General features: G+C 34.8%; 1 protein-coding gene and 1 long non-coding RNA gene across 6 annotated transcripts in view; both read right to left on the bottom strand.

Moving 5' to 3' along the window:
• Positions 1-27,495, bottom strand: part of ARID2 (AT-rich interaction domain 2) — a 180,709-nt gene that overhangs the window by 121,127 nt on the left and 32,087 nt on the right. The gene's annotated exons all lie outside the window — the stretch shown is intronic.
• On the bottom strand, positions 385-27,424 carry LOC131519725 (uncharacterized). Its single transcript, XR_009265760.1, has 3 exons — positions 24,769-27,424; positions 3,458-24,723; positions 385-3,209 (listed from the first exon to the last, which is right to left on the bottom strand). It is a non-coding gene; the product is annotated as an uncharacterized LOC131519725 (long non-coding RNA).

Consider the following 27,495-nt stretch of genomic DNA (forward strand, 5'->3'; position numbering starts at 1 on the left):
CATACTCTAAAGAAGAAAAAGAATAAACAAAGAGAAGTTTCTGATAAAAAAAAAAAAAGTTTCTTCTACATGTCTTTTCTGGAAACTTTTCAGAAAAGTAACTAAAGTTGGGAACCTGGGGAGCTCAGTTGGTTAAGCGTCGACTTGATTTCAACTTAGGTCATGTTCTCAGTTTGTGAGTTTGAATCCTGCATTAGGGTCATTCTGATGGCACAGAGCCTGCTTGTGATTCTCTCTTTCTCTCTCTGCTCTTCCCCCACTAATGTGTGCTGTCTCTCTCAAAAATAAATATATAAACGTTAAAAAAAAAAAAAAGTACTAAAGTTAGTTGAAAAAAGTACTAAAGTACTAAAAAAAGTACTAAAGTTAGTTGATTATTCCTGATAACCTAAAGACCTCTTTTAAAAAGAGGAGACAAGAAATACATAAAAGCATGAATTTTGGTATCTGTCCAATAGCTGAATTGTGACAGGGCAATTTCATTAAGATACTATGCGTGGTATGAATCAACACAATCTTCTTCTTTCCAGGCATTACTGGAAAGAAAATTCTAGGCATTAAGATATCCACTACAGATTTAGCTGTAGTTAGTGCTTAATCCTCATGAGTGCTATTAATGAATGATACCATTCTAAACAATAAATACAGGTTTCACACAAAAACCAGAAAGTTATTTTTTCCTCTTTTTTACAAATATCAGGGAACTCTTAAGGAAACTACTGTTGATTTTCTACGGAATATAAAATGTCTCTGAGACTTTTCTTCCAAAAGGAACCAGAATGATACACTGTTCACATTCCTATGCATTAATAGTCAAGCAAGCAAATGTTAGCTTTAAGAAAAGTTTAAACACAGTCAAACATATTTAACCCCAAATGGATGATTATAAAATAGCTTTATTAGCTTATAAAGCTGAACAAACCCAACCATTAAAATCTAGTATAAATGGACTTGGTGCTCTATTTTATAGCTCTTAAGAAGAGAAAAATTTCACATGAAAAGATTTATAGGGAACGTTCTAACTATTGTTCTAACTCCTGAGGACTACAAACTTTTTTCTTAATCAACTATAGTTCATTTCCTAATCAAACTAGCTTGTTTCCGTGGCGTGTGTGTGTGTGTGTGTGTGTGTGTGTGTGTGTGTGTGTGTTTATGTGTAGAAGCAATCATTCACAATTATTTGGAAGACTACTTATAAGATATTACCCAGGAAGACAATGTGGAGAGAAAAATTTAGAAATTTTTATATAGCTCATCTTTTCAAAGATTTCACAAATTTCTCTATTAAAATACAGACATATGGGGTCCATAAGAATACAATGTAAGTATTGGTTATGGAATCAAATCTAGATCACAATCACAATGCTGCCAGTATTAGATATATGAAATGACCTATACAATTTAACTTGTCTCATCCTTTATATGTAAAACAGATAATACCTACCTAACAGTATTGTTATAAAGGAGACTGTGTATTCATGTAAGCACAAGGTGTTATGCATATAATAAGTAGTGGCTGATAATATGTTAATGTTCTCAATAGTATCTAATAACGTTATAGAACATTAAAAAGATCAATCGCCACAATAAAGTGGGACTTATTCCCAGGACATAACTAGTTCAATATTCGCAATTCAATGTCATATACCACATCAACAAAACAAAGGATAAAAATCTTACAATCATCTCAATAGATGCAGAAAAAGCATTTGACAAGACTCAATATTCATTCATGATAAAAACTATCAAAAATGGTGTTTAGAGAACATACCTCAACATAATAAAGGCCACATATGAAAAACCCACAGCTAACATCATCCTTAATCGTGAAAAATTGAGAGCTTTTCCTCTAAGATCAAGAATAAGACACTTGATCTTCCACTCTTGCCATTTTTATTCAACATAGTACTGAAGTCCTAGCCACAGCAATCAGATAAGAAATAAGAGGCATCCATATTGGTAAAGAAAAGTTAAAACTGTCAATATTTGCAGATGACATGGTACTATACATAGAAAACCCTAAGGATTCCACCAAAAAACTACTAGAACTGATAAATGAATTCAATAAAATGGCAGGATACAAAATTAATACCCCATATCGGTAGTGTTTCTATAAACTAACAACAAAGTCATAGAAAGAGAAATAAAAACAACAAAAAAACAGCATTCTCAATTACAACAAAAAGAATAAAATACCTAGGAATAAATTTAACCAAAGAGATGAAAGACCTGCACTCTGAAAACTATAAAATATTGATGAAAGAAACTGAAGATGACACAAATGGAAAAATACTGCATGCTCATGGATTGGAAGAATTACTATTGTCAAAATGTTCACGTTACCCAAAACAATCTACAGAGTCAATGCAATCCCTATAAAAATACCAACAGCATTTTTCACAAAACTATAACAAATAATACTAAAATTTGTATGGAACCACAAAAGACCATGAATAGCCAAAGCAATCCTAAGAAAGAAGAAGAACAAAGTTGGATATATTATAATTCCAGATTTCAAGATACACTACAAATCTGTAGTAATCAAAACAGTATGGTACTGGCACAAAAACAGACACATAGATCAATGGAACAGAATACAAACCCCAGAAATAAACCCACATTTATATGGTCAATGAATCTATGGCAAAGGAGGCAAGAATATACAATGGGGAAAAGACAGTCTTTTCAAAACTGGTACTGGGAAAACTGGACAGCTACATGTAAAAGAATGAAGCTGGACTACTTTTTAACACCGTACATAAAAACAAACTCAAAATGGATTAAACATGGGAACTGAAAACATAAAAGTCCTAGAGGAGAACACAGGCAGTAATTTCTCTGACATTGACAACAGCAATGTTTTTCTAGGTATGTGTCCTAAGGCAAAAGCAAAAATAAACTATTGGAACTACATCAAAATAAAATATTTTTGCACAGCAAAGGAAACCATCAAGAAAACAAAAGACAACCTACTGAATGGAAGAAAATGTTTGCAAATGATATAACCGATAAGGGGTTAATATCCAAAATATATGAAGAACTTACACAATTCAACACCAAAAAAATAAACAGTCTGCTTAAAAATTGGGCCGAGGACCTGACTAGAAATTTTTCCACAGAAGACATACAGATGGCTAACAGACCATGAAAAAAGTGCTCAACATCACTACATCAGAGCAATGCAAATTAAAAGCACAATGAGGGGGCGCCTGGGTGGCTCAGTCAGTTGAGAGTCCGACTTCAGCTCAGGTCACGATCTCGCGGTCCGTGAGTTCAAGCCCCACATCAGGCTCTGGGCTGATGGCCCAGAGCCTGGAGCCTGCTTCCGATTCTGTGTCTCCCTCTCTCTCTGCCCCTCCCCCGTTCATGCTCTGTCTCTGTCTCAAAAATAAATAAATGTTAAAAAAATTTTTTTTAAATAAAAAAAAATAAAAATAAAAGCACAATGAGATATGACCTTACACCTGTTAGAAACAGCAAGTGTTAGCAAGGATGAAGAGAAAAGGGAACTCTTGTGTACTGTTGGTAGAAATGTAACAAAATGCCCAGAAATGTTAATGCAGCTGCTATGGAAAACAGTCCAGAGGTGCCTCAAAAACAGAGAAATATCATATGATCCAATAATTTCACTATTGGGTATTTACCCAGGGAAAATGAAAACACTAATTCAAAAAGACACGTACCCCTATGTTCACTACAACATTATAATAGCCAAGACATGGGAGTTACCCAAGTGTCCATCAATAGATGAATAAAGATGTGGCATGGAATATTATTCGGCCATAAAAAGGATGCGATTATGCCTTTTGAGACAGCATGAATGGACCTAGAGGGTATTATATTAAGTGAAATAAGTCACACTGACAAAGACAAATACCATTTGATTCCACTCAAAAGTGGAATCTTACAAAAAACGAATAAACAAAAAGAATCAGAACTATACATACAGAGAACAAACTGATAGTTGCCAGAGTGGAGTGGGATGGCAGGTTAGGCAAAATGAGTGAAGAGGAGAGGGAGATACAGGCCTCCAGTTAAGGAATGATTAAGTTACAGGAATAGAAAGTAGAGCATAGGGAATACAGTCAATGATATTATAACAGGAATGTAACGGGACAGACAGTAGCCAATACTTGTGGCAAACATAACACAATGCATACACTTGTCAAATCACTAAGTGTACAAGTGAAACTAATGTAAAACTGTGTGAACTACACTCAACTATCAATCAATCACTTAGGGCAAAAATATATATATATATATATATAGAACCAAGCCACACTTTCTAAAATTTCAAGTTTAAATATTGAGTGTACACTATAAATGCTTGCTCAGATCAGAAAAGGGAGGTGACCAGAAATAAATTCTAGTAAGTAGGCAGGGTAGAGAAACAAGAATAAAAAACTTTGAAATCGTTACATCGTGTTTCAAATTCTAGCTTTTTAGTCCCCTAAAGTGATGTGACTTTGGTTACATAGTAACAAAGGTACTTTTACATAGGTAAAAGGGAAATAATAATTACCTTCATATCCTAATCAAGATAATACATACTAAAAGCCTAGCTTTATATTATGTCTCTTCATTTAAAAATTGTCCAGTTTAAAGAGAAAAAAAATGAACTTCAGGCACCTTGAAAAATCTTAGAACTAATGATTGGCAGAAGTATTATAGCATTGATATTATAATCACATTAATGTGAATACTATGTGGATCGTGAATAGAATGTATACAATATTGACTCTTTTCTACAATTTTAAGTTCATAAACTGTGTACGTTTTAAAAAAGTAACAGTTTAAACTGCTCAATAAGAAACAGTGCTAGGAGTACTCTGAGTATTTCAGAGTGCTATAAGAATTAAATGAGACAATATATTTTAAAAAATCATGTATTCAACTCTTAAGCACGATACAAGTTAAAAACATTACTATCTTATTTTGGAAAGACTGCTAACCGCTCTACATCCATCTCCTTTTCTCCCTTTCATAAGTCTTTCCCTTAACACAACTATTCTCTCCAAGCCTGTACATGTCCCATAGAACAAAAGATCTGAGAAGTACTACTGTCTTTGCTAATATCACTTATACTTAACAGTGATTATATCTTCTATATTTTCTAGGGCATTGATTTCCAACATTAAATCATGCTGTCATTCTGTATCAGAAAATGTATTCCAAGATTTGGTTTAAAGAGTATGGTCACCACACTTACACAGATTAATCCACACCCTTTCCATTCTATACAGCTTTCTGAAGGATTCTTTACTTCAGGCTGAGTTCTTCTTCCTTTTTATTTTTATTTTTTTTTTTAGAGAGAGAGAGTGAACAAGCATGAAAGAGGGGCAGGGAGGGAGAGAGAGAAATCTCAAGCAGGCTCCATGAGTTCAGTGTGGAGCTCAAACCCATGACCCTGGGATCATGACCTGAGTGGAAATCAGGAGTCAGAGACACTCAACTGACTGAGCCACCCAAGCATCCCTAGGCTAGATTCTTCTTACTTTAAGTAACCAAAGGATCAAATGAACTTGTATATTACCTTTATTTTTCATTGGTGATGAACTAGAAATAAAAAAAGTAGATGTTATAGTATATTATATAGTATTTATAAGTGATATTAGGCATTCAACATTTTTTGAAATAGCTTTTCTTTTCATGCCCCTCTCTGTATTATACATATCCATTATATAATATCTATTATCTCAATGGATCTTCATATTAAGATGATATTTCTACTTTAATGATAATATAAGCCCCAACTATTAGTAATCTGCCTAAGTAGGGTTTTTCCCACTAGCCCAAGGCCCTTGCACTCAAGCCTTTTGAATCATAGATCACTGCTGTTTGCTATCACATAAATTAGCAGGTATGATCATCTTCCCTCATGCCAGGGGAAGAGGCATACGTAACTGAATCCTCTCACTTTGCACAATTAATGATAACGACACTAGTTGCCAATTATGAAATACTTACTATGCAGTAGTTATTACTAAAACCATTTAATAAGTTAGAAAACTGAGGACAAAAGTTAAATAATTTCCCTGAGGTCAAAACTAGTTAAGTGATAGAATCAGGGCTTAAACTTGTTCAACCTTAAAGCAGTCTACTGCTCTTATTTCTATAGTTTACTGCCTTCATATCATTTTCCATTACCTCCATTCTGGGAGAAGAAATAAAGAAAACAAGAAGGCAGGCTTAAAAGTCTGAAAGACTTATAGGAAATTCTCTGGTTAGAACATTTTCCTTTCTTATGTCCATTACAAATTTCAGCTGTTCACTCTTAATTAGGTAATCTACCATAATGGAAAGCTCTAGGCTTCAAGAACCAGCTTCTTAAATAACTAGCTGTATGGTATGGTATTAGGCAAGTCACAACCTTTGTAAGCCACAGCTGCCCCACCTAAAAAGGGGATGAAATTACCGATAATACTGACTATGGGGATTAAGTAATGTTTGTGTGTAAACTAGCTGTCCAAAGAATGCTAAGAGTTTAAATAACTTTCCTTCCTATGTGGTTTGCTTTGGAATGAATCAAAAATATTACAATCACAAAGAAAACCATTAAGCACAAATATATACAAAAATAATATAAATGTATAGAATGGATAACATCTATTCTCTTGCAAAACAGCAAAAAAGGTTAGTATCAATAACCTTACCAATTCAGTACTTAAACGTGTATCAATATAATTTCTAATGCTGCTGACTTCCTTCTATATCACATAAGAAGCTACGTACGTTCTTTACAAAAGAATTAATGTAGCATATACCAAACTCCTTTAATTTCATAATTTCACTTTACAGTTAGTCACCATTTTAAACCTACTCTCTCCCATTTTTAAAACTTATGAGCATCCTCCCTTCATCCTCAATTTTTTCCTTTAGTTCTCTACAACTTTTTTTATGTTAATACTTTTTACACCTCCCCTCCACTGGTCATTTAATAGTTTGAGAAAGCAGGGTTTCATCTTCTATTAAAGTAGTGCTTCCAAAACTGGTCCACAAAATATTTGTTCCTCAAGATCATAACAGATACTCTACCCACAAGGATTCCATGGTAAATTAACTTTCAGAGATACCGGGTTAAGCCATTTTCTTTAGCTAAAAGCACTTAATATGTTAATATGCATAGTGAATCTCTAAGTAGGATATAATATGCAGCTTTTCTCAGATTCACAGATCCTTCTGGAGATCCCCACCCTCAAACCCATGCATATCTTATAGGGCAATTTGTGGAATGCTACGCTGGGAAATACAAGGCCAGAAGGAGATGAATCATATTAAATCAGCAGAGATCACCTCCATTTTTAAATCCTGAAAACCAGAATTATGATAAGGTCCTTCAAACCAATCTGAAGTATAAAGCACTTATAAGAAAAACAAGCTTGTAACAGCTGATGTGGAGGTATCTTACCTTGTCTGAAAATATATCCATTAATCTTGCAATACTTGGTACTTAAATGGAAGGCCAGCAAATACTGATTGCTGAAAATGTGAACTTTTTCAAGTTTTAATGAATATTTTATATTTTAAAGGTTTAGTTTTATTGGTCAAAATATTCAATTTTGATAAAATTTAAGACCGGAGAGTTATCCTTAACTTAAAAATTCCAGAGAAAATTCAAGGCACAGCAAATTTCAACTATATAAATTTTCTTATTTCCTGTGTGTTCATCATGAAATCAAAGCTACCTCAAAGAAAACATTCTCACCTAGAAGTGGCAGAATCTGCACACTCAAGTTTAAAAGCTCCAGGAAATGCCATGCAGACATTTAGGGGCTAGACATCCTGACCCCTAAATTTTGCATCCCTTTATTTCAGTGTCATGCCAAGGAGTATAGCTTTTCTATATACCCTCAGATAAGTAGGAATTTATAAGTGAGTGCCTTTCTCATATACTTACAAGTATATTTGCCTAAAAAAGTACCCTTCCTATATACCAACAAGTCCTTCCACAGTACAAATTATAATCACGAAGACATTTCTAAGTTTTAATATATTGAGAATATATAGAAACTTAAAATGTAAAATACTGAAAATAAATTGGTAAATTTAAATTTAAGCATTAAAAAACATGAATGTATGGGACAAAAATGTATGTTTAAATTTGAAATTCTATCAATCACATTTTTGTTACATACTACACTGATACTTAGTCTTCTCTGAAACTAGCATTTTATACCTAACTTAATTTCAGAATTAATCCAGTAAGTGCATAATTACTTATAGATTGTAAGTGTATAAATATATATCTCATTTAAAATGTAAAGTTTATGAAATATAAAATCCAACATATAATGCCATTATCCTGGCAGATTAATTTCTTTTATTAGCTCTTCCTTCTATTACAACTTGAAGGTGATTTTTCATGTTTATCAAGTGCAGTCATATACTAGTAAGTTCTCTGTAGGAATATTCAACACTTCTTTATAGCAGTAGCTCTCCACTAGGGCCCACTTTGCCCTCTAAGATACACTGGCAATGTAGAGATATTTTTGGTTGTCTTAACAGAGATGGGGTGTTACTGACATCTAGTAGGTAGAGGCCAGCGATGGTGCTGTACATTTTACAATGCACAGAACAGCCCCACAAAGAATTATCCAGCCAAAATTAGTAAAGGTGCCAGGATTGAAAAACACTGCTCTATATAGCAAAGTGGTGTCTCATTTCTCAAAAGGAACTATGGTTAAACCATTATACAAAAAAAACCACTCTAAACAAAAAGACCTATTACTTTCCTATTCAAGGCTGCTGTCCTAAAGAATGTAACCAATATGAACATTTATAGCATAATACCTGAAATAACTTGAGCTAATGAAGCTAATGAAGGTGTCTGTTCATTAGGAATCTTTAAGAGAGGAAAAAAGACCTAGAGTTAGCCACCAATCCTCATGTCCTTATCTTGCTAGTGATTTTGCATGAGACTTATTCTCTAGTCAAATTCGTCAGGAATAGAGGATGGGAACAACAATCCCTGAGTTTTCTACATATCAATTAAGATTTTTCACAGCTTTCACATTTCAAAGTCATTTTGCTTAAAATAAATCCACATATTACCCCTCTTGACTCACATTTTCTTTCCTTGAGTATCTTAAATGTGTTACTCTATTTCTTTTACAATAAAGCATTACTGTTAAAAAGTCTGATGACAACATGCACCTTGATGTTTATAGCAGCATTACCTACAATAGCCAAACTATAGAAACAGCCCAAGTGATCATCGATTGATGAATGGATAAAGATGTGGTATATACAAACAATGGAATATTATTTAGGCATAAAAAAGGATGAAATCTTGCCATTTGCAACAACTTGGATGGAGCTAGAGAGTATTATGTTAAGCAAAATCAGTCTTAGAAAGACAAATACCATATGATTTCACTTATATGTGGAATTTAAGAAACAAAACAAATGAACACAGGGGGCAAAAAAGAGACAGGCAAACCAAGAAACAGACTCAACTATAGAGAACAAACTGATGGTTACCAGAGCGGAGGGGAATGGGGAGGTGCGTTGAAAAGGTGATGGGGATTAAGGAGTGTACTTGTTGGGGTGTTTGGGTGGCTAAGTCAGTTAAGCGACTGACTTAATTTTGGCTCAGGTCATGATCTCATGGACAGTTTGTGAGTTTGAGTGCCACATCTCAGCTGTCAGTGCAGAGCCTGCTTGGGATTCTGTCTCTCCCTTTCTCTCTCTCTCTGTCTCTCTGCCCCTCCCCTGTTTGAGCATGCTCTCTCAAAATAAACATTAAAAACAAATGTTTCCTTTAATGAAAAAAAGATGTACTTGTGATGAACACCAGGTGATATATGGAAGCGCTGATTCACTAAATTGCACATCTGAAACTAGTATTACACTGTATGTTAACTGGAATTTAAATAAAAACTTAAAAGATAATAAATTAGAAAAAAAAAAAGGTTATACTAACCAATAAAAAAAAGTCTGTTGACAATCATATTTTCTTTATAAATCAGTGTTTGTGCCTGGTGCCCACAGGTTTTTTCTTTAAAGTTCACTGATTCTATCATTTTTGTTTTTTTTTTTAAGGTTTATTTTTGAGAACAAGAGAGAACACGAGCAGGGGAGGGGCAGAGAGAGAGGAAGACACAGACTCCAAAGCAAGCTCCAGGCTCTGAGCTGTCACCACAGAGCCCAACGTGGGGCTCAAATCACAAACTGCAAGATCATGACCTGAGCCAACGTTGGACATTTAACCACTGAGCCACCCAGGCGCCCCTCTATCAGCAACTTTATCAGTTGTCATTGTTTTGGGTCAATATTCTGGGGTATACAGTGTCTCCTTTTAATATGCAGTTTCAAAAAAATTTTTTTAATTTCAAAAATGTTTTTTGAATTATAGTTTTTAATATTTGTTCAATTTCTGTTTCTACAGGGATGTGGATTATCCATATATTGGATTGTCTTTGTTTTTGATATTTGTTGCTTTCTCTTAAATCTTCTGTCAATGTTTTTTCTTTTTCACCTTGTATCTCTTTACACATTACCTGTGATGTTTATTTACTCCTGAATTCTGGATTAGGGTTCATTTCTGAAATTTTATACCTTTATTCTGATCTTTCCTAAATTCTATCATCTAATTTCTGAGTTTTCTAATTCCATTTTATACTTTATACCATTTTTAAAATTTTTTTCAGCTTGTTTTAAAAGATTATAGTACTCTTCTGTTTTGTGGGCACATCCTCCTGATTTGCATTTATTGTCTTGAAGAAGTCATTTTGCTCCTTATTCTCTTTTCTCATAATACTTTGTTCAGTGTTTTTCTTCTGTTATTTTTTTTATTCATTTTTAAGTGAAATTACTTTTCTGGGACTTTTTTTTTTTTAATTTTTTTTTTAACGTTTATTTATTTTTGAGACAGAGAGAGAGCATGAACGGGGGAGGGTCAGAGAGAGGGAGACACAGAATCCGAAACAGGCTCCAGGCTCTGAGCTGTCAGCACAGAGCCCGACGCGGGGCTCGAACCCACGGACCGTGAGATCATGACCTGAGCCGAAGTCGGCCGCTTAACCGACTGAGCCACCCAGGCGCCCCACTTTTCTGGAACTTTTAAGAAGGAGGTATGGTTCAACTCGAAGCTCACTCTGTTATTTCTGTGTGGTCTTTAAGAAGCAGCATGCTCTCTGAGATCTACTAAGACCCCTCCCTTGCTTTTAGTTGCATCTTTTTCTTTTATCTCTATGGTCCCTGCACTGCACAGTTTGGACTTTTTTCCAGCAATTTCCTCTCAGTGTGGGTTTGTCCTAGAAGAGAGCTTTCGCTGCAGTTTCGAGAGTTCATAATGCCTAGAGGATCCAACTCCTTCAACCTTATCATGTATCATCTGCACCTATTCTAGTTCCGCTTACTTTTTGCAAATTGGTCTATTATGTTTTCTTGTAAATACTTAGAGGATATTTTGGTTTGCAGGGTATTTTAGGGTTTTCTTATTTTCTAGTCTGTCAGATGATCCATTATTTCTCTATGCTTACTCCCTCACAGACTACTCAGGTCTTATAGCTGTGAGCTACCCCCACCTCTGGAATTTAGGGCTCATGGGAATATCTTATCACTTAGTTTTTCATAGATGCTTCCCATGGATGTTTTACTTTGCTTTGCTTTGCTTTCTATGGGTAGGCAGCTTCTAAAAAGGCTCCCAGTGATTCCTGACTTGTGACAGTTACTCATGTCTCTACGTAATTCCTCACATGCAGGCTAAACCTACTGCTTTGCTTCTCAGATCAAGAATGCAACAGAGGGAATATCACTTCTGAGATTAGGTTACATACAGATTCTGGACTCCATCTTGTTTACCTTGTTCTGTTCTCCAACTTGTTTGCTCCATTGGAAACCAGGTGCCCTATTACAAGTTGCTCTATGGAAAAGCAAGAACTGAGGGAGACATCCAGCCAACAAACAGCAAAGAACTAAGGCCCTCAGTTCAATGCCCCACAAGGAACTGAATTTTTCCAACAACAACTGAAGTTAGTTTGGAAGAAGCAGATCTTCCCTGAGACAAACCCTGAGATGAATGTAGCCCCAGGCCAACACCTTGCCTGATGTCTTGATTGAAACAGATTGACTGTGACACTCTTAGCCAGAGTATACAGCTAAATTGTACCCACATTTAGAACCCACAGAAACTTTAAGATAACATATGTTTGTTGTTTTAAGTATTAGGTTTTGGGATAATTTGTTATGTAGCCATAGATAACTAGTACATTCTCTTGCAGCAATCTATTTTATGGATTTAAATATTCAAAAGTATTTCATAAGTCATTTTAAAGACAAATATTACTTTTAAAAATAAATATTACATCTCTCTCATTTTCAAGACCAATTTTATAGCACTTTGCTATTAGCTAAGCAAAGAAAACGAATACTTTCTATTAATATATTTCAAAATATACATGTACTCAGCTGTTTAATTCTCAACAAAGCAATTCCTTCTTCCTTTCTCAAAGAAATAATTACAGCATCATTAATTCCAATATGCATTACCATAAAAACTAGATGCTTTATTTTCCAACAACTTGAGTTTGCCAAGTAAAGGAAAGCAGATACTAATCACATCATATTTCAAATGAATAAAAATCAAACAGAAAGCAAAAAAAAAAAAAAACAGTGCAAAAGTATTCCTCCCTCAACAGGCAGAAATCATTCTTCACCTGACTTTGTTATAAGGCCATTTATTCATACGAAGTCATTTATTCCAAGTTTTTAAAACTCTTGTTTGTGGTTACTCTATTTTACAAGATATTATCATCCCTTCTTGCCCCTAATTACAATACAAGGTTCATTAGGGATTTGTTAGTTTGTTTCATGACTGCATCCTCAATGTCTAGAAAGGGTGAAGCAAACTGTAAGTGCTCAATAAATATCTGTTGAATAAATAAATCTTCCAAAACCTGCCAAATAAAAAATAACATTTATTTAGCATTAGCCAACTGCCAGGCACACTGCTTTGTACTTTACATGTGTTATCTTGTATAATCCTTAAAAGAAATTCTTTTTTAATCTTCATTTAATAAAGAAACTGAGACCTGGAGACTAGATAATTTATCCAATATAAACATAGTAAGCAAGAGGCATAATCTTAATAAGATACTAAAGAATCTAATTTCAAAGCAGTGTTCTTAAAGCCATATGCTATTATTGCTATTGCTAAAACTTGAAAAACAGCAAGCACTTATTTTTTCAATGACAGAAAAATATCTTCTCAGTATGCATTTTCCCTTGCTTTCAGTTGCACTGTTTCAGTAATAATAAAATGGTTCCCAATGACCCTCAGACCATTACGATAACCTAATTATTTTCAACTTTCCTATTGTTGACAATTTTCTACTATATTACATTCTCATTCAAAATGAAAAAGTCCAGGTATGGTTTTTCTAAAGTCTAATTAATCTATCTTAAACAACAACATAAAATAACAGTAATTTTAGTATTTGACGATACTTGATAGAATAAGACATGATTTTTCATGAAAAAAACAGACTGATTTTTAAACGCAGTAATATTTTGTGCTGACAAGGGTATTCCTTAATAGGTTATCTTATACACTGTGGGTAGAAGTTAAATTGGATCAATGTTTTTGGATAGCAATTTGGCAATTCACATTAAGAATCTTGAAAACATTTATATTCTCTCAGTAAGTCCCCATGTAGGAATCTAGAAGGAAATAATCAGATACAGATAAAGACTTATAATAAAGATAAAGATTTATGAACAGAAAAGTTCACTGCATGATTTCTACGGCAGTAAAAAAAATGGTAACAAATGTTTGACAATACAGAAAAAATTAAATTTTGATATAAAAATATTCAGTTATTATTTTTTAAGACTAGTAAGGATATAAAAAAATTCTTGCAATTACATTAGATTAAAAAAATAATAAAGAAGGATGTGAATGATCTCCATTTTAAAAATTTATTTTTTAGGGGTGCCTGGGTGGCTCAGTCAGTTAAGCGGCCGACTTCAGCTCAGGTCATGATCTCACGGCCTGTGGGTTCGAGCCCTGCATCGGGCTCTGTGCTGACAGCTCAGAGCCTGGAGATTGCTTTGGATTCCGTGTCTCCCTCTCTCTCTGCCTCCCCTGCTTGTGCTCTTGTCTGGATCTCTCAAAAATAAATAAACATTAAAAAATTTAAAAAATAATAATAAATAAAAAATAAATAAAAATTTAGTTTTTAAAAGAAGGGAGAAAATATACCAAAACATTAAATGTGATTATTTCTGAGTGGCAGAATCATATGTGAGTTACATTTTATTCTAAATAATTTTTCAGAATTTTCCTCATTTTCTACAATTAGCTACTGTTAATTTCAGGATGAAAAACAATCCCATTATTTTTCAAAGTATTAAATTTGGATGGTTAAATAAGAGTCTTTGAATTTTAATTCTGAACTACAACAAATTATTATTTTGTAAATGAAGTCCTTTTTAAAAAATTATCAATTAATTTAAGTTCAGATACTTAATAATGTACAAATCCTGAAAAGATAGACATTATTACCGAGCTAAATAAATACACTGAACAGTAAACTACATTTATTATGCATAATTTCAGAGCAAATACAGATCAATTCAGACCCTGTAGTCTTTTTATTATATTTCTCTCTCCCTCCCCTTCCCATCCTCCCCATCTCTACAGCTCTCTGCCTTCTTTGTCTATATACATAACTAGTATCAAAAAAGACACTAAGTACTAGCAGACATTCAACTTATTAACATACTTTTTTACACTGCATGCAAATATCCTTGGCCTCTAACCTGTTAGGGAGGCTAGATGCCCTAAAGTTGGAAGTAAAACAAAAACAGCAAATTAACAACATACAAGGTTACCCCATCCTGCCAACCAAATCCTGAAACTATAAGTGTTCTCTAAAAGAGAAAACAACAGGCATTGTCTGGGATTTTGATCATTCTTATTATTAGCAAAATGACTGAACAGTCCAGTTTGTTAAAACATTGCCTGTAAATATAATATAAACTTTAGAGATAACAGTCTCTAGACCTAGGACCTAACAAATATAAGACCTCACTAAAAAAGTCTAAACTAACGTTTACAATCTAAATTAATTCATCAACAAAGAGAAATAAAACGCAATACACATAGCACCTCTTTTGAAAGAGAACTAGGGGACAGACTCTAATTGGAGTTTAGTAGTTGGAGTTTCAACCTGCATATGAAAAAATATAACTTAGAGAGAAAATTAAGGTGACTAATTGAAATACCTCAATATTCAGGCATTGCTTATGCAGTAAGAAGTCCGAAGATTTGGAAGCTACAGAAAGCACAGCTTTGTAGATTCAACACTATTATATCTCCTGTATTCTATAGATAACAGAGTATCATTTCAGTGGTGATTATGAATACATTAATTAGAGCATTAATACTAATTAAAACTACATTTAAAAAAATATTCCCAGGTAGGCTAACAATATTATTACAGGTACCCAAATAAATTCTTTTTTTTTTAACCTCTTCTAAAAAACACCTCTACAGTGTATGTATTTACATACACATGACTTTTTATAGTTTAAGATTTTTTTTCCCCTTACAGGTACAGATTTCAGCATACTCCCTCTTTGATATCTATTATCATCACTTTAATTTCCATTTTAAAAGTTACTATGGGAGCATGTGTGGGTTTTTTCAAATATATATTCCTTGATTTCATGCCTCAGAAGTCTGTGTAACTTAGCAGCCCGAGTGCCAAACAATTATATTTCCACAATCCAGGATTTTGAATGAAATCTCTTAAGCGCTTCACTTTACAGTGATTTATACAAATAACTATCCTGATTGCTTGAAATAATATTTCTCAAATCTGCCCAAGAAGTCTTTCTTTAAACATGTTACATGTGTTACTTGAGGTTGGTCAATAATTTGGATATCTTATCTTCACACAAATAATACAGGTTTAAAATGTAATAAGAACAAAAAGAGAACAAGTGCAATGCATTAAAATGAAGTGAACTCAGTCCAACAACACACTCTCTGTAGAGAAGTTCCCAAACTTTACCACGTATAAGAATCACTGGAAGACCTTGGGAATGCAAGCTGGTGCAGCCACTCTGGAAAACAGTATGGAGGTTTCTCAAAAAACTAAAAACAGAACTACCCTATGACTCAGCAATTGCACTACTAGGTATTTATCCAAGGGATACAGGTGTGCTGTTTTGAAGGGACAAATGCACCCCAATGTTCATAGCAGCACTATCAAATAGCCAAATATGGAAGGAGCCCAAATGTCCATCGATGGATGAATGTGTACGTACACACACACACACACACACACACACACACACACACACACTGGAGTATCACTCAGCAATCAAAAAGAATGAAATCTTGCTATTTGCAACTACATGGATGGAACTGGAGGGTATTATGCTAAGTGAAATTAGTCAGTCAGAGAAAGCCAAAAATCATATGACTTCACTCATAAGAGGACTTTAAGAGACAAAATAGATGGACATAAGGGAAGGGAAACAAAAATAATATAAAAACAGGGAGGGGGACAAAACAGAAGAGACTTATAAATATGGAGAAGAGAGGGTTACTGAAGGGGGTGTGGGAGGAGTGATGGGCTAAATGGGTAAGGGGCATTAAGGAATCTACTCCTGAAATAATTGTTGCACTATATGCTACCTAATTTGGATGTATATTTAAAAAAAAATTAAAAAAAAGAAAGAAAGAATCTGTGGAAGACTTGTTAAACAGACTCTTTGGCTCTAACCCTGGTTTCTGATTCTGTAGGTCAGAGAAGGTTTCAATTGGTCTGAAAATTGGCATTCTAACAAGCTCTTAGATGATGGTGACGCTGCTGGTCTAGGGGTCTGACATACAGAACCACCACTATATAGTCTCATGAACTAAAATAAAGATTTTAACTCACGTGACAAGTTCTCTGGTTAAAAATAAAACACAAATCTATTATTTCAAAGCAAATACTGATGCCCAACAGTATATATTAGTTAGTTACCAGAAGTAAATTCTTTCAGAGAAAGTACCATTTGAAATTTCACCAAATCACTACTGTAATAACAGAGGGTAATGACATTCTTCAAAAGGTTAACATTTTACCTGCTAGAAATTACTGAGATAAACATCAGCAATGAAGTACGTGTGCAAGCAAAATGGAGGAAAAAAAGAGTCCTGAATAACTTACCAAATGAAAAGATTGGTTCTATAATATATTTAAGTTAAACTCTACTTGCATCTGTCTGGTAGAAGAAATATAGTATGCTTTTATGTCATACATAGCTAAGGCTGAATCATAACTTCACCAAACGACTTAGTTCATGTGACATTGCCTAAGCTAGTATGACTTAACATCACTCTCCTGTCTCATACGTAGAGTTTCAATATGGCAGATGTTTATAATACTTCATAATGCCTTCCTTCCATAAACTACTGATGTTCAAAGAATCAAATTATAAAAATAGGAATGAATAAATTTCCCTAAGCAGTTGGAAGCTTCTGAGAGAGAAGAAATTGAAAACTTAAAATTATTTTCTCACTTGGATTCAATAATTAAGTTCCACTAAGTGGGGGGAAAAATTCCATCAGGTGGAATGAGGGTATCTTGACTAAAATCAAAGGCAAAAGACAGCAATAAGGTCCTTGGATCACGTCACCCTGAAGGCAGAAACAGACATTTTGGTAGACTGGGTTGAGCATGGAGAACGGTGATCCAAAAAGGGCTGTTCTAGGTTTTCCCTGAGATAGCATACACCTAAACCTTTCCAGAGCTACATGTCCTGGTAGCCAGCTTATATCCTGAGGAATATTGGCATGAAAATATTACAGATGAACCAAAAACACTAGAAGAAAGTATCATTTTTCCTCAGGCCTTCAAGAGTCACTGCTCACAGGATGAAGGCAAAATCACCTTAGCCCAGCAATTCTCAGCCTCAACACTATTAACATTTTGGGCCAGATAATTTGTGGGAGGCTACCATGTACACTGTAAGATGTTTAGCAGCATCCCTAGCCTCTACCCACTAGAAACCAGTGGCACCCATAAGTTGTGGCAATCAAAACTGTTCCAGACATTATCAAATGTTGTCTGGCGGGAGGGGGCGGGGGGGGAGGGGGAACTTGCCCCTTGTTTGAGAATCACTGCCCTAGCTTAAGATAAAAAATAGCAGTAAATTCAGAATTTCATCAAATAATTTAAGGTTTAGCTGGAAAAATTCTCTTGACCACAATGATACTTACTCAGTAAATGTTAGTATTACTATTATTACTTTGCATACATTGGTTGTATGTACATTGGCAACAACTGCAATCTGAACAACCAGCTTCCTCTAACAGTTAACAAAAGGTTTATTGGTACTTACTTGTAAGGGAAGTTGTAATCAAGAGTTCCAGCACTGCCATGTATTGAAACACTAATGGAAAGCCATTCCAAATTGTAAAGAAGTATGCCACAATTGCTCTGTTTAAGCACACACCCCAAACATATGCACGCATTATGCATACATACACACAAAGAAAAAAGAATAGCTGACCTACTAACCTCAAAATTTTGTGAGACTCAACTGAAATATATACAAATGATCTTTGGCAAATATGCTATATAAATGTAAGTAAGGTCCCTTGGAAAAGTGTTAAACTAAGATGTAAAGAAGAAAACATAAATGGAAATGAAAAAAAAAAATTAGCAAAGTCAGCCCTAGCTTATACTACGTTAACCTTAGCCAAAATGATGGAAGGAACACATTAAGGTACTTTATTCTTATAATAACACTAAAATCTAGATTATTAAAAACCTGAAATCAGAAAATTTACTAATGCCATCAGACTGGTATTATAAAATTAGAACCAGTAAGTACAGCTAGTATTTGTTATTTTCTTGTAAACTCAAAATCTCACTATTTGGGGGATGCCTGGGTGGCTCAGTGGGCTAAGTGTCCGACTTTGGCTCAGGTCATGATCTCACAATTCACAAGTTTGGGCCCCACGTCGGGCTCTGTGCGGACAGCTCATAGCCTGGAGCCTGCTTCAGATTCTGTGTCTTTCTCTCTTCCTCTCCCCACTCACACTCTGTCTCTTTCTCTCTCAAAAATAAATATTTAGGGGCACCTGGGTGGCTGAGTCAGTCGAGCTACCGACTGGCTCAGGTCATGATCTCATGGTTCATAGGTTCGAGCCCCACGTCAGGCTCTGTGCTGACAGATCAGAGCCTGGAGCCTGCTTTGAATTCTGTCTCCCTCTCTCTCTGCCCCTCTCCCACTTGTGCTCTCTCTCTCTCTCTCTCTCTCAAAAATAATGTAAAAATTTCTTTTTTCAAAAATAAACATTTAAAAAATGTTTTTAAAAAGACTTGCTATTTGGAAATAATTTCAGATTCAATCATCAATGGATCTGCCTTCAGAGGGTTTCCCTCATTCAGCCAATACAATATTCTTTAAGGACATGTATAAATTGAAGTCTTATAAACCAGATACAAGATAATGAATCCAGGAGGCCACTACATAAAAAGAAGTTCTACTCAAAGCAAGGATGCTTAATGCTCCAGTCACAGGAGAAACTAAGTATCTTACTACTGCTTTTTCTTTTATGCTGTCACCCTTTCCACTTCACCAAGTGTACAGGGTATACATATCCCCAACTAAGTCTATTTTTTGCAAGAATTTGTAAAATAATTGGATTTGATTCTTTTTTTTTTTTTTTTTTTTTTTCATGTTTGGTAGAGCTCACTAGTGAAAGCATCTGGGCCTGGGTTTTTCTTTGTGGGTAGTTTTTTGATTACTAATTCAATCTTTTTACTTCTCATAGACTATTCAGATTCTCTATTTTTCTTGAGTCAGTTTTGGGAGTTGTGTCTTAGGAATTTGTCCTTGTCATATAAATTATCTAATTTATTGGCATGTACTTGTTATTCCTTTACAATCCTTATTTCTGTAAGAACAATAATTATGTTCCATCTTTTACCTCTAATTCTGGTAATTTGAGTCTTCTTTTTTTTTCTTCTTGGTCAATGAAAAAAAGACCCTCCTAGCAAAAGTGTTTGTCAATTTTGTTGATATTTTCAAAGAACCAGCTTTTGGTTTTATTACCTTTCTCTATGGCTTTATTTCCTTTGATTTCTGCTATAATTTTTATAATTTCCTTCCTTTTCTTGGTTTAGTTTTAATTTACTCTTTTCCAGTGTCTTAAAGTAGCTTGGGTTGTGGACACCTTTCTTCTTTTTAAGCATACATTTAAAATTATAAACATCTTTCTAAGCACTGCATTAGCTACAGTCATGTTTCGTATGTTGTGTCTTCATTTTCATTCATCTCATGGTATTTCCTAACTTCACTTTTGATTTTCTTTTTGTCCCATTGGTTATTTAAGTGTATCTTGCTTAAGGCAGCTCTGTTAAGCATCTGACCCATGATTTCAGGTCATGACCTCACGGTTCGTGAGTTTGAGACCCACATTGGGCTCCGCACTGACAGCATGGAGCCTGCATGGGATTCTCTCTCTTCCCCTCTGTTTCTGCCCCTCCCCTTCTCCCTCCTTCCCCTCCTTTCTCTCTCAAAATAAATAAACTTAAAACAAAAAAGAGTATCCTGTTTAAGTTCTACACATTTGTGAGTTTCCCAGGATTGTTTATCTCTAGTATCATTCATTGTGGTTTGAAACTATGCCTTGTATTAATTCTATCTTTTTAAATATATTTAGGTTGGTTCTATAGCCTAGCATATGGTATTTCCTGGAAAATGTTCCATGTGCTCTTTAGAAGAATACGTATTCTGCTATTGTTGGGTAGAGTGTTCTATAGATGTCTATTACATATAGTTGTCTGTTCAAGACTCTATGTTGCTTTAAAAAAATTTTTTTTAATGTTTGTTTATTTTTTGAGAGAGAGACAGAGTGAGGGTGGGGGAGGGGCAGAGAGGGAGGGAGACACAGAATCCAAAGCAGGCTCCAGGCTCCAAGCTGTCAGCACAGAGCCCAACACGGGGCTTGAATTCAGACTGCAAGATCATGACCTGAGCCAAAGTTGGACGCTTAATCAACTGAGCCTACCAGGCACCCCTAAGACTTTATATTTCTTCTTAATCTTCTGCCTCATTGTTCTATCCAATACTAAAAATGGGGGAGCCATAACTATTGTCTATTTCTTCATTTCTGTTAGGTTTTGCTTCATTTCTCAGGGCTTTGTTGTTAGATGCATATATGTATAATTGTATCTTTCCTAATGAAGTGACACTTGTATCATTATCTCCAATGACTTTATTTTTTATCATTTTAAAGTGTATTTTATCTGATATTAGCATTAACCACTCCGGCTTTCTTATGGTTGCTGTTTGCATGATATACCTTTTGCCATACTTTTAGTTCTGATATATTTGTATCTTGCATCTAAAGTTATGTCTCCTAAAGAGAGCATATGGTTAGATCCTGTACCTATTTTTTTAAATCCAGCCTGATAACAATGCCTTTTGATTATTTACTACATTTATATTTAATATCATCAATACAGCTGGATTTATGTCTATCACCTTACTTTTTGTTTGCCATGTGTCTTATATTTTTGTTGCTCTTTTCCTCCTTTACTGCTCTGTTTTGCATTAAGTGCATATTTTCTAATGTAGTATTTTAATCTTTTTAGTGATTTTTTAAAAAAAGTTACTCCCTTCATGCTTGTTCTAGGGCTTTCCACACATATTTTATCAGATTAGGCTTCAGATTTATACTAACTCCAATGAGATATAAAAACATTATTCCCATACACAGCTCTATTTCTTTTCCCCCCTTTTTGAGCTATTATTGTTATATACACACTACATCTATAAATGTTATAAAGTCAATAATAAAATATTACTCAAAGTATAAATGTTATAACTATTACCTTATATTATTAGGACCTTTAAAGAAGCTGAGAAGAGAGCAAGTATATACTTATAGCTTTTATTAACCTCACATTTATCATTTCTGGTTCTCTTGATTTATTCCTGTGAATTCAAGTTACCATGTGGAGTCATTTTTTTAGTTTAATACAGCTTTGCTCCCATAAGCTTTCTTTATGCTGTTATGAGCATATATACTACATTTCTATGTGTTATAGGCTCAAAATACATTATATACTTATTGTTTACACAACTGCTTTTAAAATCAGTAAAAGGGAGGAGAAATATGCATTTATATTATCTTTTATTATCATGTAATTATCTATACTGATGCTCTTGTGTGGGGGGACTGGGGGGAGGGTGTTAGAATTACTGTGTGGGGTCATTGCTTTTAGCCTAAAGAACTTTCTTTAGTGTTTCTTATAAAGTGGGTCTGCTAGCAACAAATCCTCTCAGTTTTGTGTGAGAATGTTTTTATTTAGCCTTCCTTTTTGAAAGATAAGATTCTTGGCTGGCAATTTTTTTTTCTTTCTTTTTTTTTTTTCTTTATTTTTGAGAGGCAGAGAGAGACAAAGCACAAGTTGGGGAGGGGCAGAGAGAGAGGGAGACACAGAATCCAAAGCAGGCTCCAGGCTCTGAGCTGTCAGCACAGAGCCCGATGCAGGGCCCAAACTCACAAACTGTGAGATCATGACCTGAACCAAAGTCAGACTGAGCCACCCAGGCACCCAGGTTGGCAATTTTTTCTCTTTCAGCACTTCTGATTGTGTTTATCCCACTGTATTATGCCCTCTGTCTGATAAGAAATTAACTATTAATTTTACTGGGGGTTCCCTTGTAAGTGATGAGTTGCTTTTCCTGCTTTCAAGATTTTCTCCTTTTCTTTGACTTTCAGCATTTTTATTTTGAGGTGTCTGTGAATCTCTTGCAATTTATCCTACTTGGAGTTCACTAAGGTTCCAAAATATGCAAATGAATGTTTTTCAATTAATTTGGGAAGTTTCACCCACTGTTTCTTAAAGTATGCTCTTTCCTTCCCTTGGTATTTCCATTACATATATGCTAGTACAGTTAATGGTATCCTACATTTCTCTGAGATTCTGTTCATTATTCTTCACTCATTATTCTTCACTCTTTTTTGTTCTTCAGAATGCATAATCTCTATCAATCTAACTACAAATTTGCTGTTTCTTCTGCCAATTCAAGTCTATCATTGAGCCCCTCTAGTGAATTTTTCATTTCATACTTTTCAAACTCAGAATTTCCAACTAGTTTTTTATAATTTCTCTTAATTGACATTCTCTATTTGATAGAAACTGTCATCATACTTTCCCTTCTTTAGCCCTGGTTTCTTTAGTTCTCCAAATATATTTATAATAGCTAATCTGAAATCTTTGTTAAATCTCACATCTGACCAACTCAATTGGCAGTCTCTGTTGCCTGCCCTTTTTTCTGGTATAGAGGTCATAATTTCCTGTTTCTTTCCATGTCTTCTAATACTGTTGGAAACTGGACATTTTAGATTCTGTACTGTACCGACTCTGGATACTGGTTGCCTCCCTCTGGGGTTTGTTATTGTTATTTATTTGTTTATTGTATTAACTCATTGCTTAAATCATTTCAGTGAAGTCTATTCCCTCATCTTTCCTCAGTGTGAAGCCCCTGGTGTTCCTCATCAGGAGGCACAGTCTTGGGTATTCCCAAAGTTACCATGAAATGATACCAGTTTTGGCAGGGCTCCCTGTCTCTTTCCCTTACAAAACCCAGCTTTTAAGCAGCACTACTTGTCAGCTCATTGCTCTATTGTTTTCAACGATGCTGAAGCATAAACTGCTCCACACAAATCTCAGTTCCTTTGGAGGGAGCTCAACATTTGCGATTTATTCTGACCCTAGGAGGTTTCCTTCAAGCTCAGTATTTCCCTGGTTCCCTCCAGCAAGCTAGCCAAAATATCCTTTATTTACCTCCAATGCATCTACCAAACTATTCCTCATTGCCTTCACAACCTCCACTGTTTTTGAGAATATCCGTAGGCTTGATATTTTCCACATATTGTTACAAATCAAGTCAGTTACTTTGGAAAGAGATGCGGAACTCTCTATTGTATAACTCTCTGAGCCATGGGTCTGAGAGCAGGGATAGTGGCTCACTATAGAATGACAACCTAACTTTGAGACCAAAATGCTTGGTAGCGTGGAGGGAACTTGCATCTTTCTCCCAGTGTGGAACTGCTACCTGAAGAGCTGAGACATGAGTAATTCTCAGTGGCACTGTGTACAAGCAGCGTTTCTGTGCCATGAGTGGGATAGCAGAAGTAAGCCCCTGCCTCTCAGGCCCACATGCCCAGAACATGTAGCCTCAGCAACATGTAGCTGGGCAGAATGAGAAATCCTGACATCTGCTCCTCTCAGGAAGGTGCCCTCCAACTAGGTGGTGAGGAGAGAGGGAATCCTGTGTTCTTGGCTGCACCAGTGTGGAGTGCAGGTTCCATCTTGTTGAGTTAGAAAAGGGGAGAGAGGAAGCAAGTCTTGGTTCAAATACCACAGACTTGGGCTGTTCTTCCCAAGTTTTAGCAGATTTTCTTTCTTCATTTGTTGTAGACCCTTAGGACCATTTTCAGACTTTAAATGACTGCTATCAAAACAAGTAATTTTTGCCAGTTTCACTGGGAAGTGGGTCTGCAAAGATCCTTATGATGTCCTGCCAGAGCGGGCTGTCCCAACAAAACTTACTCCTCAACCGTCTCTTAATGATTTAATGCATCTCCCTCACCATCCCCTTCCCCCAAAACAGGAAATGACTACCAGCAACAGGGGTAAAGAAGATTTTTTCACACACTACCAACGAGAAAGATATATGAACTATAGTTTTACAGAACTACAGTTTTACAGTTTTACAGAACTATAGTTTTACAGTTTTTACAGAACTATAGTTTTACACCACCACTCTCCCCAGAACCCACAGATTGTTGGTGTTTTTAGTGACTTGACATACTTGCTCAGTCATTAGAGATTCCTCATTACCTGGATTTATTCAAAGCTTAGAAAAAGCTTATTGAAAAAAAATTTTTTTTAACTTCACTTATTTATTTTGAAAGAGAGAGAACGTGTGCAAGTCGGGGAAGGGCAGAGCGGGAGAGAGAGAATCCCAAGCAGGCTCTGTCCTCTCAGCATAGAGCTCAGCGAGGGGCTCAATCCTGTACACCATGAGATCTTAACCTTAACCAATTGAGTCACCCAGGCCCCCTGAAAAAATTTATTTTAAAATAACTCTATAAAAGAAACCATTTAAACAAAAATTTTAAGTTCTATTTCCCTAAATAGATCTCTTTTGTAAACAGAAATTTTCACCCACCTAATTGCCCTAAAGTGCCTTTAAGTCATTTAAGATACAATCATCTGAATTACTAAGGGGAATCCTAAATATATAAAACTGCACTTTGTATAATAAACTATTATTAATTTCTACTAGAAATGCCAACTTATCAAAAGGACTTAAATGATCACTAAGAGTACATTCATTAGGATTATTCAAATAGGATTATTTTTCTGCATATGACAAGGGGAGAGGAAAAGGAAAATAACAAGCATGTTATTTTGAAGGTGAAGTGACACATTGGTCTTATGTTAGAATATTAAGAGCTAGCTGAACTTAGAGTTAACTACAAGATACTAAAAAACGTCAATATTGAAATACTGAAAGCAGCAGATGAATATGTATATCTAGGAATAAGTCTAACTCATTTATACTATCTTTAAAGAATGAAAACTATCTTTAAATGTGTGATGTAAATATTATTGAAAAAAAAAACACCCTAAAAAGCATGTAGTTAGGGCATCTAAAAGTACTGACTGAAGCCCAGCAATTATATTGTAAATCATAAATCCTTAAAGCAAAGAGTGGAAACACTGGGACTTCTAATTTCAGCCAAGACAGATATAGTGGTCAGATTTTATGGAAATCTGGATGTACAACAAAAGAATAAGAGAAGGGAGAATGGTAACAATGTGAAAAAACACATGACATTTAAAAAAAAATGTTTAAATCTCTTTAAAAGGTAACTTTAAAAAAAATTAATTACTATGCAGTGTTTAGTTTACAACATACATAGAAGAAAAAAATCATTCTTATTCTTATTTTATATAAGAAAATAAAAGCACAAAGGCCAAAAGGGGAGAAATGGAAGTACAATATTCTAAGGTAATTATACTACATGTATAACATTAGTACATGGTAGACTACAGAAAGTTAAAGCAATCTCTAAAACAAAGAGTTACAGCTGATATACAAACCTAAGAGATAAAACTGAACCATAAAAATACTCAATTCAAAAGATGGCACAGGAGGAAGGAAACAAAAAGCAGACAAGACAAACAGAAAACAGAAAGATGGTGAATTTAAACCTAACCAGATCATTAGTCACATTAAATGTAAATGGTCTAAACACCCTCAACTAAAAGGCAAAGATTATCAGAATAGAGAAAAAGGCCAGCCCAACTATACTGTATGTCCAAAAATGCACTTTAAATATAAAGAAACAAATATTAAAAAAAAATTTTTTTTTGTTGTTTATTTATTTTTGGGAGAGACAGAGCACAAGCAGAGGAGGGGCAGAGAGAGAGAGAGGGAGACAACGAATCTGACGCAGGTCCCAGGCTCTGAGCTGTCAGCAAAGAGCCCAACGTGGGGCTTGAACTCACAAACTGCAAGATCATGACCTGAGCTGAAGTCAGATACTTAACCGACTGACCCACCCAGGTGCCCCAAGAAACAAATAGTTTTAAAGGAAAAGAAGGGAAAAAAAAACCAACCACATACCATACTGACATTAGTCAAAAGAATGCTAGAGTGACTATATGAATATCTGACAAAGTAGATTTCAAGTCAAAAATATTACCAAGGATAAAGATAATTTCTTGGTCATAAAACAGTCATTTTACCATGAGGACATACACTAGAAACATTTATGTACCTATTGAGAGAGATTCAAAAATACATCGAAACTGATAAATACCAAGGTGAAATAAGCAAATCCATAATTATTCTCAGAGATAAGCTATACTTCTTTGTTAATAACTAAGAGAATAAATAGAAAATCAAGGATACATTAGAGTTGGGTAACACTATCAACATATGTAACCTGACATTTATAAAAAACTTCAATGAACAACAGCAGAATACACTTTCTTCTCATGTGCACACAGAACGTTTACCAAGAAAGACCACATTCTAGACCACAAATCAACTCTCAATAAATTTAAAGAGATCCAAGGCATTAAAAGTATGCTTTCTGACCACAATGGAATGATATTAGAAAATGGTAACTGCAGGATATCTGGAAAAGCCCAACATTTGGATATCAAATGCTTCTAAACCTATGGGTCAAAGAAAAACTCAAAGGGGAAATAACAAAGATGTTGAATGAAATGAAAATTAAAATACAACATATCAATATTTGTGAAATGTCACTAAGGCATTACTTAAGGAAACTAGCAGTACTAAACAATCCATATGTGACGCATATGCAAAATTTTAGTCAAGAGTAATCATACATTTAAATATAAAATTGAAAACTACATATTATTCTACAATGTGTATATATATATATATATATATATATATATCAAATCATTACACTGTGCACTTTAA

Source organism: Neofelis nebulosa, chromosome 8, assembly GCF_028018385.1.
Source record: "Neofelis nebulosa isolate mNeoNeb1 chromosome 8, mNeoNeb1.pri, whole genome shotgun sequence".
In the NCBI taxonomy this organism is placed as follows: Eukaryota; Metazoa; Chordata; class Mammalia; order Carnivora; family Felidae; genus Neofelis; species Neofelis nebulosa.